This window comes from Amblyomma mixtum, chromosome 9, assembly GCF_055824585.1.
Source record: "Amblyomma mixtum isolate Tamu chromosome 9, ASM5582458v1, whole genome shotgun sequence".
NCBI classification, from domain to species: Eukaryota; Metazoa; Arthropoda; class Arachnida; order Ixodida; family Ixodidae; genus Amblyomma; species Amblyomma mixtum.
In genome coordinates this window covers 76,650,958-76,671,647 of record NC_143020.1, presented here as the reverse complement: position 1 = coordinate 76,671,647, position 20,690 = coordinate 76,650,958, and the positions used below count along the sequence as shown (strand labels likewise).

Here is a 20,690-nt window from a genome sequence, read left to right as displayed (position 1 = left end):
CCAGGCCGCAGGTTGCCAGGACCTGACGGCCTATGCCCCAGGACGCGCCGAACGCCCTCGGCAGGGGAACGTGTCTTCACGTGTGGGCAGGGGCTCGGATCGATCGGGTCATAGGTTCTGGTCGCGGCAGCGACATCATTTCGTCGCGTCTTCTGGTCGGGGCGGGGACGGGGCTGAGGTGAGCGGCGAGGGTGGTTCAGGTCTGAAAGGCGGGGGCACAGCCGAGCGACGCAGGCCAAGAGCTCACGGCCGACAACCATGGCTGACGCAGGGCGTCGAAGCAGCAGGACCTCGATGCCGATGATTCCATAGCGCCTCACACCAAATGTTACGGGAGTTAGTTCAGCAGCAGGCGCGACTGGCTGCAGTCAGAAGGCACACAAAAAATAAGACACCCAAGCACTAGATGCACCTTCCAGGTTGTCGTCAACTGCACAGCGACAGAACGCCCTGTTCGCCTCGTGACTGTGCACCGTGCCTTTCTCCTGGGGCTTTGAGCAAGCTCTCGCCTTCACAACGCTTGTTGCGGCCCTCACTGCTCCACCTGTCCCGCCCATTTGAACCCCTTTACACCTATGGAATTTCGCACAGACGCCAGTGACCATGGTATTGGCGCAAAGTGCGCAGTGACAGCGAAAGGACTATCGTATGATTGACTACGCCGGTCGCCTGCTATCTCCCTCCGAACGTAACTATTTCATTACGGAGAGGGAGTGCCTTGCACTTGTTTTGGCGTTAAAGAAATTCCTCCCTTATTTTTTTGGGAGGTCCTTCTGCGTAGGTACGGAACAATATGCCTTGTGTTGGCTCTCAATACACATTTAGTGTTGTGTACAAGTCCGGCCAGCATCCACCAACAGGCTGACTGTACTGCCATCCTGTCTTTGTACTAATTTCCAAACACGTGATACCGACGCTTGTTTTTTGTCCGTATCGCACTTGTACACATCATTGACGAGCAGCGCCATGATACATCTATGCGCCTCAAAGTCGACCGCCTCCGCTGCGAGCCTTCCGATCGTGGCTAGCACCTGTTGGCGCTGCATCACAATACTCTGTTCTGACGCATTATGCACCAGATGGCGCCGACCTCTTGCTCGTCGTCGCGACCCATTTCTGCTCCACAGTTTTTTCCCAACTTCTTGACACTCCTAGTGCAGGGCACCTCGGCGTGTCACGCACGTACGAAAGCGTGCGCGGGCGGTTTTTGTGGCCTGGCCTTTACCACTCTGTCCGCGGTCATGTTGCTGCTTGCGATCAACGTCAGCGCAGGAAAACGCCCCGCTTCAGCCTAGTGGCCACGATCAGCCCGTCAACATTGCGATTGAACCATTTCTCTGTGTTGGTCTCGTACTGCTTGGTCCTTTTGCACATCAGCTTCCGGGAACAATTGGATTGCCGGTACGCTATGACGCTCGCTATCCCGACCTGCTGTGCCTGATGGTGATGATGATGACCTCAGGCTTAATGGCGTATACCCACGGCGGGGGATTGGCCAGGTTGCATAGCCTCCAATGTCGCCGACTTTCTTCTCCATGACGTCGTTTTCCTTCATGACACTCCTCGTCTACTGCTTAAGGCATCAGGCCCCTAATTCCTTTCTAAAATGGTCCACGATCTTCTGCGCTTACGCTCTCCCCCCGTCGCAAGTACAGTACGGCCTACCATCCTCGCACAAACAGCCTTACTGAGCGCCTTAACCGCATCCTGACGAACATTTTGTCTATGTATGTATCAGACCACCATCGTGACTGGGATGTCAGTTTAGCTTTCGTGACTCTCGCCTACAATTCCACACGCCATGATACCGCAGGATACTCGCCCTTCTACCTGCTCTCTGGCTGCGAAACGTTGCTACCCTTTGACAGCGCACCTCCTCATTACCTTTCTACCAGCAGTTACGCTTTCGACACCATTGTCCGTGCTGACGCTGCCCGCAAAATCGTTCGGGATAGTCTCTACGCTTCTCAGAGCGCTGAAAAACATCGTTACGACCTTCATCACTCTGACGCCCACTACCGTCCTGGCTCCCCCCTACCCCGCTAGCTCCTTTTGCGCCGTGTGGGCCGGTGTGGGAAGCTACTGCCGCGTTACGTTTACGCGGGTCCTTACCACGCGTTGAATCAAGTGAGCCATGTGACGTACGAAGTACCACCACTGCACCCCAACTCTCCTCCACAGTAGCACTGTAGACCACGCAAAGTCTTCTGCGCAGAACAACTCAAGAACAACTCTTCTGCGCAGCTGCAGGGCATTAATTAAAATTAATTAAAGTCCGTGCCATTTCAAAATCCCTTATATATCTGTAAGGAAGCTTTGGTAGGGTTGAGCAAACAAGAGGATCTGTTTCTGAGCGGCGACAATATTCATGATGGGCGGGAAAGGGCAAAAGGGCGATTGCTTGTGCCATGGAGAATTTCTTGTGGTTTATATGTGTGAGTTTTCTTTCCTTGTGTTTTCCACAGCCTGGCGCCTATATAAGCCAGGTCTTCAAAAGAAAAGCAGCTGTTAGCTCATTTGTTTGCGTCTTTTTCTTGTCGCGCTTGTGCTGCTAGTGCGGCGAATTTTTTATTACTCAGCAGGAATTTAAGAATGTCGCTCACACAAGTGATTTTTATACGATGTTCTTAATGTCAATATGCGTCAGTATATAAAAAGGCGTAACAGCATAGAAAACTTGTTCCCGACGCGCCTAAAGTAAATGCTATACGGTGAACCATTAGAAGCACACTTGCGCACCATTATCATGCAATCAATAGCCTGTATGAGTGAAATGAAGTGAAACGCAAACTTTGTAATGTTATTTTGGGATAAATGTGCCTGGTATTAAACCGGGCTAAAATCTGAACGCATAGCCATAAAACAGCTACATCTTGAAGAGAAAATATTAAAATTTCTTTGGTGCAATTACGCATGAATTTGTTTATAGACGTCGTCAATAACCAAATGTTTAACCTGCTACCAGTCTCCTCAGGCGTGCCCCAAGGATCCGTCTGTGGGCCACTCTTGTTTTTAATTTATATTAACGTCCTACCTGAGAAATTAGATTGCCATATTTGGATGTTTGCTGATGATTGTGTTATTTACAGAACAGTCACTAACACCTTCGACCAACAATTCCTTCAAGATAATTTAACTCATGTGCAAGATTGGTGCAGTGAATGTCTAATGACACTTAACACGAGTTAATGCAAATATATGTCGTTCCATCGTCGCCGTTACCCTCTTCTGTTCCAATACAGCATATCTAGCGTTCCTCTCGATCTTCTCCAATCATACAAATACCTTGATGTTCATCTTTGTCATGATCTTACATGGAATACGCATATTTCAAACATGATATCAACCGCTAACAGAACACTTGGATTCTTAAAGCGTCCCCTACGCTCTGCACCTCAGCATGTGAAGCTCCTCGCATACAAATCGTTAGTCAGATCAAAATTAGAATACTCATCTCCCGTCTAGTCTCCAAAACAAGCATATATCTGTAATTCAATTGAAGCCGTTCTTAACCGAGCAACTAGATTCATTCATTCCTCGCACTGTTTTGATATCAGCATATCGTCCCTCAAATCACAGTCCAGCCCGCCTAGCCTTGCTCATCGCCGCTACATTGCTAGTTTGTGTTAGTTTCACAAGTGCTTTTACTCTGAGCTACGACAGGAACCCTACATCTGCGCACCACCCCCACGCATCTCCCTCCGCACCGGCCATCAATAGCAAGCGTCACGACCTCGCGCCCGCACCAGTACATTTTCTTCATCATTCTTCCCCCGGACTGCGAACGACTGGAACGGCCTTCCCCAAGAACTTGTGGCTATCACATGCCAATTTTTGTTCATCGAAAGAATCACGCGTGTACTTGCTCAGTGAAAATCTTCTATTTGTATGACTTACAACTTATTTTCTACATGTTCTGCTTTTCATTTCTGTGTGCCCCACCCCATTTGTAATACCCTCCAACGAGGGTCTTTAAGGTATTAGTGAAGTGAAGTAATTTTACAGCAGATGTCCATGTCGAAGTGATTCGTGGCCATGGAGCATACAGCTGTTTTACTTCCTGTCAGCATCGATGAAATACGAAGTTCTGCTTGAATATAACATGCATTTTATCGGAAACATAAGCGGAGTGTACCGAATTCAACATTGCACCGAAGTAGGCAGCCATCTCTACGTAATCAGAGTAGTAGTTTCGGTAGTTAATGGTCGCCACAATGCACACTTACACAATAAAAGTGCCCGAGCCTTCAGATGTGTCTTTCTGTGGTGTTTCTGTAAAATCAAGGTGACAGAAGAATTAGCCAACCTGAAATAGTAAAGAAAAAGTAAATCTAAAGATTACACTTTTTTTCATCACATGAGTTCAAACGATGAGAAAGTATGAAATGCTAAATGCAAACAGAAGTAATGCCTCACATTTAAATTAAATGCTTGCAAATATAACTTATCATCACTTGGTGATGGCTACGTTGGAGAGAACCCTGGAGCAGACTGAGGTACCGCTGAAACGAACTTTAACTATTTATTTGCTTTTTTTTCACAAAGAACTGCGCAACTCGGTGGTAGTCATAGCAGGAAGCGTTCTCGCCGGTGATCGAAGAACAGAACCACTCTGAATGTGTAATCCCGAATCTAGATTGTGGCATGTAGTAACCGAAGCTGTAAATTCAGAACTGCTCTAGTATCAGCCAATGCATCATTAGGGCCTGGATATTATAAGCTGTCCTGCTATTTGAGTTCGGTTCTAGACAATTTTGTCGCGCCATGGCTACAGCTTCTCTTGCAATGGTGGCGACAGAATGCGACGGTGGCCATAGAATTTCCCAGCGCATCATGGGTAATCCGATACATTACTGTCGTATTCCGAAGCGATGGGCTAGCGTTTACTTGTAGCGTATTATCTCTTCCACGATGTGGCGGCACACGGTGTTGCATATCGAATGCAAAACTGCGCGTAAGGCGAAAATGCTTATCGATTTTTGTTTGCTTCATGCAAGGCTCCTTGACTGCTGCGATGTCGTACCCTGCATTTTGGAGAGCTTGTTTTACCCGACAGCTATTAAACGCCCGTTCATGGCTTTAGCGTCGAGTATTAGTCGCAGCGGTAGTGTATGGGAGTTATATGTCGCAATAGCGGTAACAATAATGATGGGTGCGTTACAATGGGATCCACTCGGACAAAGGTTATTGTTGAAGGATGAGAATATTAGAAGAGCGGAGAGATGCATAATCGACGGGTAATTACCACAGCAGCCATCGATGCAACGCCCAGTTTGCGCGATTAGCATTTTCAGCAGGACAAAACGGTATCGTGAACTGCACCTAGAGCACATTTGACTTCGGCTTCGTAGTGTTTCTTTGATATGTACGTAAATAGGATGTCATATGTGGGATGTAAGCATCGGAGGGGCACAAATGCTGGGAGGTACACGTAATGGAAGGATCACTTGGTATTAATTACCCTGAGCTCACATTACGCATCATATGTTCATATTTGTATTTCGCTTCCGTCCAAAATACCCCCACTGCCACCAGGATCAAACCCAGGGCTTTAAGACCAGCAGCCGAACGCCAAAGCTCAGCCACCTCGACTGATGCATACTACCCTTAATTTTAATGAGAGTGCAGTGTACATCGGTGAAAGACATGAGAGCGCAAAACGGCAACACGGACTAGTAAGGGAGCAGGACGAGCGCTGCACGTTCAACAGGATTTATTCAATGAAGAACGTTTATATAGTCTTTGTCCTTATCCATGCACTTGATGGCAGACAATTACCTCTAACAAATATGCATCAAGAAACAGCATTTCACTGTGGCGAAGAACAACTGACGAGTCACTAATGCAACTATCACCTCGCTTCTTGGTATAGAAGGCTTCCACAAGCTCACGTTCTGTCCTATCTCGGCTTTTCAATAGCACTTTGCAACAGATTGTCGAGGCTTGCAGGCTGCACGCTTCTCTTTTGAGCAGGCTTGGCAGTGTTCTGGAAGATGGCCTCTCTTGTTTAATAAATTCTTGTGTTCAAGCAGGCGCTCATTAATACAACGTCCGGTTTGTTCAACGTACACCTTGCCGCATGTAAGCGGGAACTAGTAGACTACTCCTTTCTTGCAGCCAACATGTGGCATTCGGTGTATGATGGTGCACTCTTGTACTTTTTTTCTTCCAAATCGTGAACACATTCCGACGAGTTTTCGCGGCGCTGAATATACCACATTGACGCCATACTTATTGGCCACTTTCTTGAGGTTATGAGAAGTGTGGTGTACGTAAGGTACAACTTCCGGCCTTGCCTGCTTTTTATTTTGAGGTCGGTTGTTTGCCTTGCTGCCCTTCAGCTTTTTCAGCAAGGACTGCGCCACAGAGAGAACCAGGGAAGCCTGTAAGCCTCCTTTCTGCAGCCTGGACACCTGAGAAGTAAACCTTGCGTGCATGGCATGGTGGCAAGACTTCTTTAATGCGTATGCTAAGTACTGGGATGCGATAACCCCCTTAACGGTCTGAGAATGGTTCGAATGGAAAGGCAACAAATCTTTCTTTGCGCGCGGACAGTACTGCCAGCTAACATGTGAAGGGTGAAAGATTAGGGTGAGATCTAAAAACTGTAATTGGTTATTACTGCTAGGCAGTTCGTGAGTGAAGGTGAGACCCATGCTATTCCAACGGAACGTACCTAAAACATCAGCTACTGCTTCGTCAAAAGTAACATCGTTATCAGCCAAAATGACCAAGTAATCGTCTAGATATCTAAAAACGTGGACCATACAATCCGTGCTAAGTTCTTCAGTCAAGGAGCGGTCAATTTCAGATAAAAACATTACAGAGTACCGGGGTGACACACGTGCCAATACAAATGCGAAGAAGCGAAAGAAGCGAGGTGATAGTCGCATTAGTGACACGTAAGTTGTTCTTCGCCACAGTGAAATGTTGTTTCTTGATGCATATCGTTGAGAGGTGATTGTCTGCGATCACGAGCATGGATAAGAGCAAAGGCTATATAAACGTTCTTCCCTGAATAAATTCTGTTGAAAGTGCAGCGCTCATCCTGTTCCCTCACTCTTCCGTGTTGCCGCGTTGCACTCTCATGTCTTTCACGAATACGCACCAACAAGCCCAGCTTCAAGCACTTCCCAGTGTACATCTCATCCAAAATGAAACTCGACCTCCATAAAAAGTGCCGTCTCAAAACGCACCTGACACGGCAAAGAAAAATAAAAATTTTCCGTTCGCTGCGGCAAATAAAAACCGCTTTGCTATTTTGGCGAATATGCGTTGCTTTACGAGTGCATGCTAATCAAGTGGTGTGCCTTCATGAAGGAAGGAAACAAAGTTTTAAAATAAAAAAACAGAAAGTAAGATAAAAAACAATGCTCTGGAACTGAACGACCGTAATTAGTAAGGAGGGTGTGTTCATAACTTTTTTCCTTTCATTTCGGGTATCCATTTCGATAGAGAAGCTGTTGCATCGATGTGACAGGGCGTTACAGCGAAGATAACATAATGGAGCATTGAAAAAAGTTCTCAGGGAATCCCATCTGGCAGGCGTGGCAGATGACCGAAGTTGGTGGCGCCGGCCAAAGGAAACCTCTTATTATCTATTTTCCGTTAGCTCCATCCAACTTTGTCGCAGGTGAAAAAAATGAAGAGGGAAGAGAGGACGGCGAATCAAATTTATCATGCTAAAGAATGCAGGTGTTCGCAAAACTGATCGTGCAAAATTTCTCAGCGCTAGCTGGAATGATGATTCAGATATCTCTTCGCAGATTTTAGAGCCATACGAGTTCTGGGGAGGGTGTCAGCTATGCGTCAGTCATATTGTATAAGAACTGATAGAATGACGTCATCGCAGGACAGCAGTAAACAAAGAATCAAAAGCACGAAAGCAGAAATTAAGAGAGGCAGTGACCCTACCAGGTTGCGCTTAAGCAGTTTAATTTGTAAACATGTGTAATATGTTTGCCCTCAGCCAGAGTGAAAGACATGAGACAAAGATGGAGCCACTATCTGCATGCGCTTACCTCCAGGATGGTTTAAGCATAAATATAGACCAACAAGCCCAATTCGCTGATTTGAAAATATTTGTGCTTTAGCAATAATTTAACCATTTTACAGAAGCATTGTTATCTGTCGCGTTATCTCTCCCATTTCCTGCGGCAGTTTGAACAGCGGCGCGATATTTCTTTTCTGAAAAAGGGGGGGGGGGATAAAGAAGATTCCCGCTGGCCACTGGACTCCTCAATAATATTCTCAAGCGAGGGATCACAGGTTCAGTGTCGCTAAATTGAACCGAACATGATATCTATATTCTCTCACGTTCATGCAAATACATGAATTGAATACCTTGTACACTCTTCTTCGAAGCCGTCCGGGTCTCCCTGAATCGACACCAGTTATGCGCGCCCTTACCTGTGGAGATGAATCATGGTTACATGTCATCCAAGTGCCCCAACCTCTCAGACCAAACAGACGTCCCAGGGGAATTTCTGCTATATAATGTTCCCAATATTGTTGATGCCCCGAAAGCTGACGAAAAAAAAACACTTTTTGGCTTCAGGCCTTCTTTCCTAGAGCCTATAGCTTAGCTATTATGCAAGTGTTAGTGATTTGTACCTTCCGCCAGGCAAGTAAATCTTTCGCCACAACAAACCGAGTAAAAGAATCAATTTCACAGGTTACCACCAAAATAAAATATAGCCAAATTCTGGAGTTATCGTCCCTCAAGTGTACGTGACAGGCTACATAGTAAGAAGTTTAATAAAAACTTTTTTATCTATTTTATCAAATAGATTCTTGAAGAATGAAGAGTACTTTGAGGAATGCTTACCGGAAGGGTTGTTTTTCTCCTCCGGTTCTTTAGCATCAGTAAATGGAAAAGGGGATTTGTGCACAGAATGAATTCAAACATATTAGCGCGCCACTAGATATACTACTTCTTGTACTTAAAACTAAAGATAAAAACTAAAAAAGAGGTGAACGGTAGATGCGGGCCTTATCAGATGCAATATACGAGTAATACCGTAAATTCGTACAGTATGACCATAGGAATTATAAGGACTGAAAGAAAGCTGGGAACCCCCAAAAAAGATACAAAGGGTGGCGAGTCGAATACGAGAGAGAATGAGAGAATTATACAATATACTAGCCAGACTCATACACGCGTTCGCTTTTCTTTACTTGTTTCTTTCACACAGAAAAAACCATCCAAGACTAAAGGTTGACGCACCTAAGCCTCGACATCCTAACCCAATTTGACAGAGCAGTCGAATCGCATGAAAACACACCAATAACACATACTAGTTTAACACAGTTTAAAATGTACACATGTAGCACTAGTTATTGCACAAGCAAGAAATATAAAAACACACAAGCTATTCAGCGAAAACCAAATGAAAAAATATTTACTATATATATAAAAACATCATTAATAAGAGAGAAAATACGAATGCAATGCAAATTGAGGAGATCGCTGTGAAAAACTAATACTCAAAGAAATTCAACCTACGTGTTAAGGATGACATGGAAGTATAACGTTCCGCAGAAAACTTGACATTTTAAGGCGAATAAAAATGCATACTTTTTAATTACACATCTCTTCTCAGATGTATGTATTGCAAAAAACAAAAATAATAAATCTAATTCTTATTCCGCATGCTGTGTTCACAGAACAGAGGGACAGTGTGCACATGTCGTCTTCCTTAATATCCCTCAATCTCTCTTACCATCATACTTTGTACGACAATCAGCCTGTGGAGGAATATGGGCTGTCGTAGCCTAAATAAATATGATTTTGTGAGCGTAAATAAAACAGGGAATAGTATATTGAGTGCTTAACACTGACCGGTAATAAGCTAGCAACTCTATACAAGCAACTGGCTGCTTTACTGAGATCGCTAACGAGATTGACAATATGAATACTACATGCAACTTTACCTTAGTTCAAAGACTGAAAATCTCATTGCCAGCATCTTGTCTTACATGTGCAATTTCATATGTTACGTGTAAAACATATCGTTTGATGACATTAATAGGGCGGAATATAATGTAACTATTTTTAGAAATATTCAAACTTAGTTATTTGACCTGTAGATAAGAATGTAACACGTTCTTTAGAGAACGGTCTGCAAAGAATACATTCTAATCATCTGCGTACTATATTGTTCAGATGATTCCGGTGACTTAACGATATCATTAACATGTATGGCAGCCGTATAAAACACAAACAAAGAAAAACAGAAAAAGGTGCTCCGGCGCTTGTGCCTTGACATTATGACTCTGTTGCCCCGCAGCGGTGACAGTCTCTATACTGGCGGTCCAGCGAACGCATAGCACGTTCATTGATATGTAACTTTAACGTCCCAGATACAGACATGGGTGATGAGGGACACAGTACAGCAAGGCTCCTGAATATTTTGGCCACGTGGGGTTCATCAATGTACGCTGACATGGTCCAGTACACGGGCGTCTCGCATATGCTCTCTATCGAAAAGCGGACGCGACAGCCGGGCTTGAAGAAGCGTCCTCGGGCTCTTAATGCGCTTCATTAATTCCGCATGCACTGAAATCTGTGGAAAGCTAGATTACACACTTTGTAATGCAATTAGTTCCTCTAAGAAAAGATAGCTCTTTCAAATCAAATTTTTCTGTAAAGTTTTTTCAGTGACAAGTAGCTCACGAGGGAAATAAATTGAGGTGATTTCAGCTGCAGAGACGGCAAGAATAATAAAGCAGTTTAAAACCCAAGCAAAGTATCGTCAGAAAACATGTCTGTCAAGGTACCTATAAATGTTTGGAAACAAAACATGGTGTCCTGACTCCTTATGAGAGGCATATATTTAAAAAATCTCAATTTTTCGAGCACATTTCATCATGCGCCTCTTTGCAGGCTGGTAGTAAATGGGAAAAAAACGGAGGATACAGCAGCCCATTTTTTATCATTTTTTACCGTAAAAACGAGAATTAATTTTGTTCATGCGATTGCAGTGTATCAGGCCACCTGGCGCTTACATTAGCGTGATTTCTAGCAAGGAGGGTTTTCTATTATATTCCCACTTTAATCTCTTTAAATAACTTTACTCTCCTCTCTGATTAAAGGATGTGTGCAAACTCAGAAGTGCGTTGTGGCACCATCGACAGGTGTTTTTCCAGATGGAGCATAGCTTTTGTAGTAAGTCTTGAAACTTTCCGTTGATCGCAGATGTAGATAAATTCGGATCGTATCGATGGAATACTCATGACAATCAATAGTTTCTTACCACTTGTTGCCAATGCTGAATCCGTGCTATGATCACCGTGATGAACTTTGCGTTATCATTGTGAAGGTAATGCGATCTAGTCATTACGGTCGTCTCTCAGAGTTTGCCTGCCTCAGAAGCTGGGTCTTCAGAAGTAAGCGTAAGTATTCTTAACGCTCGCAATCTGTGGTTTGTTCACTGAGGACTTAAGGAATAAACGGAACATTTTGATTAAAACCGAGTTGCTGCCAGTGAAGAAGGTGGAAGAATTCGCTCGAAGGAACACCGCTTCTTGTCAAATGGCTAAGCAGTGACAACGCTGGGACATAGAATGTTAAAATATGTTTACATGACTATTGGAGGACACGCACTCCACAAAAAAAAAAATTATCCAACAAGCACAGGAGAAGCTATGGCCTTTGTATAAGGCTATTTCTCATTATGGTTGCATTTCGCCACATCTTCCACACCCGCCAGGAAAGCACTATCGCCATGAGAGCCCGCACTGCAAAGCAGTTAGTTTTTTGTGTTGACGTAGATGGACCGATTAAAACAAAAATTCTTCGACCTGTTTTTTTTTAATATAAAGGGCATATGTTGTTTACAGTATCTTACGCATGCAGTTTTAGCACGCAATTTATAGCTTTTAAAGCCGAGCGGAGGTTATCAGCACGAGGTTCGAGAAGCTATTGCTTTTCTAAGTGATATTGCAACATGCTGTGCACAACATTTTTTTTTATTGGGACTAAGCCCAAGAACACCTCACGTAACTCCTGCTGGTAATAAGGCCATTTTGTGTTCTAGAAAATGATAGCAGTAAGAAGCCCTTACCTGCCCCTAATCCCTTGGAGAAAATTTGAAGTAGAAGAAAAAGATGGAATGCTGTCTTCATTTTACGCAACACACCACTTAGCTGTTTAACGAGCTGCTTCGTGAACTTTTCTGAGATATGCGAAGTCGCTGCGATGCTTATCGTTCAAATAATTTAAATAAAGAAATAAACAAATCACTAGACTGGTGACATTTTAGCAAGCACTCCTGTGGCCTTTCTTCTAGAAGAATTCAAGATTATCATATGAAATCACAACTGATAGGGCAAATGCGAGGGCGGGTAGTTTAAAACGTGTGTCTTATGAACTTTGCGTGACGGCGTGACGCTGATGCTTTCTCGCTTTAGAATAATTATGTGCTCATATAATCTCTTAGCCAGTGGACTGAATTATGCATGCTCCTAAGTATAGTGGGTGGAAGGGTGAACGAGTGCTTTAATTTTATTTAAATATTTTCTCTAAAGGGAACATATGCATTGATGAACAACTCGTAGTGTCATAGTGGTGTTGCCAAGAGGCGATGACAGTGGTCAAAACGTTATTGTTATTTTACCTTAGCTGACTGCCTGCAGTCTGCACTACGTGAAGAAAAGCTTACAGCATGCTTAACACGAGATTTCATAAGGGCTGTTTTACACAGTGAAAGCTAAGCAGTTTATTAATTATTGCAAGTATTCTCTTCCTTAGTGTGCATGAAATCAGTGTGCCCTCACTCGTGACGTTGCTGTACTGACACCAATCACTGGGGCGCGTTGAGTTGGTGCGTTTTCGTTACGTCAAGCGAGGCATTACTGCATGCTGTTTAATTAGCGTGGCACTGTATTGGGCCAACCTGGATGCCCCAGGAAATGAGAAACGTTGCCTAACAATCGTCGCTGTAAAAGAAAACCTGTTTTTTTATGCCCATCAGAAAAGCTTTAGTCTACCAGCAGTCAGGAAAAGATAAAAAGGATGGAAAAATGATATAAACATTATCACTCTTTTTTTACTTCAGCAGAACTGCATAACGACGGTACTGCCACTCGCAGGTCGCGCTTTTCCTTACTTAGCGTGGCTACTTAAAATACATAGGGCGCCGAAAAAATTGCTTCACGCTGTACAAAATTAAGTAACCGGAATCGCCAACATACCGGGTGTTTCAGCGAACACTTTCAAAAATTCTCATAAGTAGAATTTTCTTGGTAAAGATATGGCTTTTGCAGCATAGTATTACCAATGTTGGCAGACACCAGAAAACCGAGGAATCGTATTAGGTAGTAAACTAGTTCACTAATTTTTAATAATTAATTTTTTAACTATTACAGTTAGGTGCCTTGTTGCAATCAGATATTTGTAGCTGGTCGTTAGTAATAGCCATATGAGTTTTTAGAATTTCGAAAATGCGATTATCCTCGGCTCTGTGGCTCGACAAAATTTGGCTTTTTCGACTAGTTACGTGCACTGGAGGGGATGCTTTGCCTGCATGCTTTCGATAGCGCATGTAATTTTCGCCCGATGCAGCCAAACTCGCCCGATGCAGCCAAGCCTACCAAACCATATTCTCCTACGCTGCACTTGTTTATCAGGCATTAATTAAGGGCATCTAAAAATATTAGACTGCGCATTTGCAATAAAGCACATGGCAAAGAAGCGGAATTCTTCGTAGTCAAACGAAACGTGCCCGTGATATTTAGCGGCTGCGTTGCAGATCGCATTAGAATGATACGCCGGATAGGTTGAGTCCTTCCTACAGGCTGCGACGGTCTAACGAGTGCATATGAATACATCTTTCAAGGGCTGGGAGAACTGGCTAGAAGAAGAGGCTGCAAGTTTTTCAAGGGCTGGGAGAACAGAACAGCTGCGCAAAGTCGCCGCCGCCCGCGCTCCCTCAAAGGTGAAATATTGAGTCTTCACACATTTCCCGGATTTTTCTGGTTTGATATTGAAGTAGTCCTTTCGAGTTCAACTGATGCCAGTCCGATCGTCAGCACAATTTGTTCTTCCTTTAACGTAGCGTATATTGCCTGTTAAACTATGGTTCAGACAAAACGGATTTGTTGTTTCCTGGTCGGCTGACTGTCTATTTAATGCAAAACGGAGACCAACGACCACTATTTTTGGAAGGTGAGACGCCGTATTTCTCTGGAACGTCTTCCAGTGGACTTTAAAAAAGGACCTGCCCCTCAAGCCATATGCTGTAACGCTTCTACCTGTTGATAACGAAGTTGTTGTGCCGTGCGACTTACGAATATATTAATACGGCTTTGCTCCCTTAGTGTATAGAAAACGAGAATTCCTATAAGACACGGAGGTGTGGATGCTCGCTCAGCGATGGAGCATTTCTGGCAAACTTTAAACTTCTTATTGATCTGGCAAACTTTAAACGTTCTGGAATCACAGCGCTGGCTCAACTGCGGCTGCCGCTTTCATGTTGTTGTACTGTTATTGTTATGTTGATGTGCTACTGGTGTAATCTTTTTCTGACTGTGAACAAGAGATAAAGGAAAAAAACGCTGTGGCCTACTGCAGTGGCCAGCTAAGAGGATCTTCGAACAGGTTTCAAAGGGGTTCGAGCCCCATTCGGGTCAGTCAACTGCTTTATTTTATTTCAATTTTGCTCCGAGGCTTTATCCCGAGACAAGACGGAATTTTCGCCTGCGAGGCACCCAGTGATAGTGCCCCAAAAGAAGCCTACCAGACGGGCTGGGTGGGGCTTGTCTTTTGCTCGGGGCTAGACCACGTTGACTCAGCCCTGGGAACCAGCCCCGCTAGGACCCGCACCACAACAGACCTTCTTCTCCCACAGCCGCGACGCTGCAGCTACCATCTGAGCAGCTGTGCGGGCTCCGCCGACATGAAACCGTGCTGTCGTGTCTTTACCTCCTGTCCTCGTCGTTTTACGCAATCTCTAATCTTCCTCTAGTGTCACTAGCCGTCGCCTGGCCTCCGAGCACACAATGGTCTTGTTCCCATCACACCATCACACTCTGGCTAGCCTTCAAGAAGCGCGGCTGACATCTTTCAAGCAACGTGCTCTGTCTTCAGACCACGTTCGAGACCGCCAGTGAGTCGCGCAAATGAACCTGGAAAGTTAGATGCTGTCGCGATTACATGACGTCAGTTATATGCCATTTGGGGTCAAAACTGCCGTGGCCGTATTCGCAAGCCTAATAGGGACTGTGCTGGGAAATCTCAAGTGTGGTAACCAATTTTTGGTGATATCGTATTCACTTCGGGAACGTAGCTGAGCTTATGGAAACGTTAAAGAATGTCTTCGAACGGATACGCAGTGCCACTCTCACTATCAAGGAAACGAAGTGCGATATCGGCTAATGCATCATTACTTTTCTTGGTCATTCACTGGTAGATTGAAAGTATAACCTATGCTCAAGAATTAAGACGAGTCTTAGCCACAAACCTTCCATCTACCAAGAAGACGGTATACAATCATTTCTTGGCCTCACGGGTCAGTACCGCAAGTTCATCCCAGACTACGCTACGATTTCTAATCCGCTTACAGATCTCACGAAGAAAGGCCAATGCAACCTCGTCTACAAGGTCCTCGCCCAATAGAACGTATTCAACACCCTTACGAGTAAGCTTATTAATTACGACCCCCATCCTTCAGGCCCCATAGCCTGCACGAGTTTTTTTCCTCCACAGAGAAATCCAAGCACTAACTTAGGTGCGGTCTTTCTGCAAAAAGGTGGTGAGCTGCTTCAACCAGTGGCATATGCTAATCGGAACTTGCTCCCACGAGGGACGCGCTACTGAACGCTACTCAACCATCCAGCAGGAATGTTTAGCCCTCATTGGGACTGCGGTCAAATTTACATTCACCTGCGCGACAAGCCTTTCGCCATTCAAAGTGACCATCAGCCGCTCCAGTATCTACAGTAGGCCCGACTTGTGAACAATCGCTGGAGCTTGCCGCTGCAGGATTATTATTTCAGTGTGGAATTTATCAACGCGACTGGTAGCGTAGGCACCGACTATATAAGTTGCTTGTGAGATTCTTTCTTCTTCAGCGCTTCATGTTTTGACGTTTTTGTTCAAGCGCGCTATTCGCGTGTGTATGCTATGTTCGTTTTTTTCCGCTTCCGCGTGAACTTCTATTTGTTCTGGTTTGGCAAATCATGTTTCTGCGGTGATTGTTTACCTACAGGACAGTAATAGTTTTTATCCTTGTGCCATCGTTTTCCTGTGGCCCTTGTGCCCTTACTAGAATAGTCGCCCTGAAACTTTCTTAAAAAAGGGTGTAAGTGATGATTTGAATAACAGCATGCTGCGAGCGGGTCCAAGTAGCAATGGAAGAAGTAGGCGAAAGTATCTGTAAAGAAAAAGAAGCGTGTCCAAGGCCCTCACGCTTGTCCTCATTGATTTCGGCGATTTGAGAAGAAGTGGGTGCTTTGCTCGGAGCTCGACCTCACTGAGTCAGACCCGGGAACCGACTGCTAGGACAACCCTCACAATGGTAATTCTTTTCTCACTGCGGAAAGCTTCAGCTACTATCTGAGCAGCTGTGCTGGCTTCGGCGAGATTCTACCCAAGACGAGTGTCGCTAGCCCTTGCCAGGCCTCCGAGCACGCAACTGTGCTGGGCCCATTTGCACAATCACATTCTGCTACATTATGTAAGAAAGATATCTATTTGTCACTATTTCACCTACCATGACTGACGACTTTTACATTACAATTCGGAGAGCAATCGTCTACCGCAAGTGTAATTTATTCGCATATCTACGGCTATTCTTCATTGTGTGCTTTGCTTTGAAATGAAGTCTAAACATGGATACCGCGGCTTTTATGCTGTTCACTTAATATTCGCTTCTCAAGTGAGGCCACGTTGAAAAATTCGAAATTATAGAGCTAATGAAACTTCCTTAGTCAGATCGTCCGCTTTTCATTCATGTATGCTTAAATGTTTCAAAAACGCAATCCGCACACTCTGATATTATGCAGAAATCCGCACGCCTTCCATAACTGTTCTGGGCGACTCCCATCTCCTCACGGTATTTTTCCCGCATAATAGGGATGCGACTTTCGACATCCCTGTATGCTCTTCATTTCTTGCACATCTTCCTATTGTCCTCATTGATTTTGTGGGAGTCACTCGAAACCATGCGTAAAAACACTAAATTCCAAGTGTGCCACACAGGAAACCTGCGGAGTTATTCAGGCTGTCGTACACAACGTCCGAGTAACAATACATGACCGACCGCAGCCCTCCTGTGTATTTTGTTATCTCTCCACACCGAGAAAGCCTGCAGCTTTCAGGGAACAGAAATATATCTGTCAGGAGAAAATAAGTTAACTGTCGCTCATAAAACCTGAGGCCAGAAAGTGGCGATAGCAGATGGTTTTACGCTTGAGTATTACTTATTTCCTTTTACACAAATAATTTTACTCTGGTTCGACGTTTCCCACTCGCTTCCAGCCAAAGTTTGTAGAAAAATACCAGCCTGGCCCGATCTTTCAGGGACGAGTGAGTCAGCGACACCGTGACAAGCTTTTAAAGGTAACATCGTTCATCAGTGCTCACTGTGACGTCCACTGTGTTCCATGAATGCAGGCACACTGAATACAAACTCCTAGGTAAAACTCCCCAATGGTCCAGCGGTAGCCCAGTGACAGTTTTTGGAGTCCTATTTGTTATCTGTCTGTAGAATGTGTGAGCACATACGTAGCGAACACAGAGAAGGATGTACGGCTTTCCTACCCATGGCATGGTGTACGTAGGGGGGCTGCGCTTTGAGAGGTGAGGTCACGGTGTTCACGATAGCAGGGAGGTGAACGTCATGCTGAGCGCGTTCAGATTTCCGTCGACCTGAATTTCGAAGCCATATCTCCTGATTATTCGAAGGTAGGTATTTTTAGGCTCCGGGCGCCATCTGGAAATGTCTCTAGTTCAATTTTCCATTAACTTCCGCAAATGGACAAGCTCCTTCAGGTTTTGGTAATGTCGATTGTGAAGAAAAGCTAAGACATTTTTTTTTTTTAGTGTGCACTCTAGTAGCCTTTAATAGCAAAAATGTGGCGCCAACAAAGGTGAAACAAAGAGCCGGGAATGATTTTATTGCGAAAGCAATACTACTTGCACTTTCACGCCTTAGCCGTGCCGCGGCAGTGACCACCATCGTGCCGCGGCGGTGACCACCATTGACCTTCATTTGACCTTGATTGAATTAGATTGGATTAGATTAGATTGGATTGGACTGGACTGGACTGGATTAGATTAGATTAGATCACATTAGTTTAGATTACATTGGATTGGATTGGATTGGATTGGATTTGATTGGAGTGGAGTGGAGTGGATTTGATTTGATTGGATTGGATTGGATTGTATAACCGATGCATCACCACAAGTCTAACCTCAAGCACCACCACCAGCTACACTACCAGCTGTCCATGGCGTACGTACGGATACTGCTTTCGCAATTACCGGGCTTAACCAAGCTAAGCCACAGCGAATTTTTTATTTTATTTTTCATTTAGTTGCCCCCCTCTTCTTCTTTGCTCTTAATTCCTTCCCACACTGGGCGGCTTATGCGTACAGCCAGAGGGTAAAATTGAACGTGCCTCGCAGTTGGTCACGCTCTGCCCACCCTCGTCTCAGAGTTGGCCAACCCATATATTGTTGCAGCCAGCGAAACACTGGTTATTAAAATTATACCTATTTATTTTCACCTTTGCGTAACATGTGATACAGCGAGTTTTATGCCCGGAAACTTTGCGTGGACCTTGCGTGGCCGTAGAGAGAGGGTGAGGGTAACATTAACAACCTTGAGCTCCCTTCTGTCTATTCACTTCGTACAACACACGGCCAGTTTTTTTTTTCGTTTGTTCTGCATTAAAATGCTGCCGCCGCAACTGCCAATCATTCCGGTAAAGATGGGTTCAGCAGCCAAGAACAGAGGCAGCTCAGCCACTTTCTTGTGCCATGATTTCTGAGTGTAACCTGCTTCTTAACTGGACCTCTGCACAAAGTATGAGTATCATTCAGAAAGCTGCCAGTGCGGCACAGTCCTTTACATCGCAATCCGCAAAGAAATATTACATGCGGAATGCCATGTCCATGACGTTGATGATAGAAAGTTTCATCAGCAGCTTTGACATTTCGCAGGAATGTGTATATATGCAGAGTGCAGTTTGCGTGCGTACATATTGACATTTGTCAGAAGGAACGCTCGCGCTTGTGAAAAGAAAAAGGCAAAAACCGAATCAGCATACGTACCAGTTAGGCTCTCCAGCAGGTATTTTTAATTTTGTTTGAATCTCCTAGACACATTTACAATTGCGAGTCGAGAAGTTCACGCGACCGGCTTCGATTTTCCAGGAAGCAACAACCCACAGGGCTGACGTTTTAATAGGCAAGCGCGACGTTCGGATTGCCTTCCCGAATGCTCTCGTTCGAAGCAGGAGCATATTAGTTTTGACTGTTAGCTGCGAGAAAAATCTGCATGAAGAAACGCTGTCGCTCAGTTCCTGTGTGGCTATGACTGGTATAGCGGTTTCGGAGTCGAAGTTGCAAGGCCAACCCTTCTGCGTTGGCCACGCAAATTATTGTATTTACATATTTAGTACCCACACTTCCTTTGTAAGGGATTAAAGTGAGGTGGGAGGTGGGGAAGAGGAGAGAAGATAAAAAATTCAACTCTAGCTAAGCTCCAAGCTTGCCGCTCCGGTTAGCTGAGTTGGTAGAACGACTTCCCTGATAAGCGGCGGTCCCGGGTTCGAACCCCGGGCGACGATGAATTTTCTTACTCTACGGAGTTTCTGAGAAAGCTCTATAGCTTTACGTAGTAGCTGTACGGCTCCAGTCTGGCAGACGTTAATGAGTAATTACTTCTTTATTACAAATCTACTCCACCTTGTGGGATTCGCCTAAACATATGACCAACACAGCTCTCACTTCTAGTTAATTATCAATTCGCTCTCGCTATACCATAAGCTTGCCGTTCAGGTTAGCTGAGTTGGTAGAGATACTGCTCCGGTGAATCGGTGGTCCCGGGTTCGAACACTGTTTCAAGGCGAATTTTTCTTTAACTACGAAGTTTTTGAGAAATCTGTGTAGCTTTTTGTTGCAGCCGTATGGCTTCTCTCGGGTAGATGTCAATACTTACTCCCTTATTAGAGATTTTGCTTTATTTAGGTGGTTTCCCCTAAATCTTCAACCAACTTTTAGCAAACTGCAGCGACATTGCCTATAAAGCATAGAAAAAATGAAAAGAAAAAGCACCAGCATGTGTGACAGGAAAAAAAAATTGGAAAGGACACAAGCTCCGCCTTAATGGTATGACATGATGACGTAGTGGGTTAGGCTTTCCATTCTGAGAAATTTGGCACCTTTAAATGCACTTTTTCTTTCTGGTTGATTTAATTAAATAATCATTTGATTGCACAGTCTAAATTTTCACAGCAATATCAAACATCGTTTTTTGTTAGTGGGTATTTTTACATCTTTGAATAATTTCATGAACTCGTCATTTTCTTGAAAACACAAAATTCGCTGTGCTAGTAGCAAAAACGCCCGTACTTGTTAATATATGCATTAGTTCTTGCTTTTAACTTGGGCTGATAGTTTCAATTTTGCGCTGAAATCGCATCTGCATGCTCTATAACGATCGCCTGTTTGACATCTGTAGAGT

General features: G+C 44.4%; 1 pseudogene; it reads right to left on the bottom strand.

Annotated features, from left to right (window-relative positions):
- Nucleotides 1–14,870, bottom strand: part of LOC149329783 (uncharacterized) — a 31,026-nt pseudogene extending 16,156 nt beyond the window's left edge.
- Nucleotides 14,871–20,690: the final 5,820 nt, after the last annotated feature.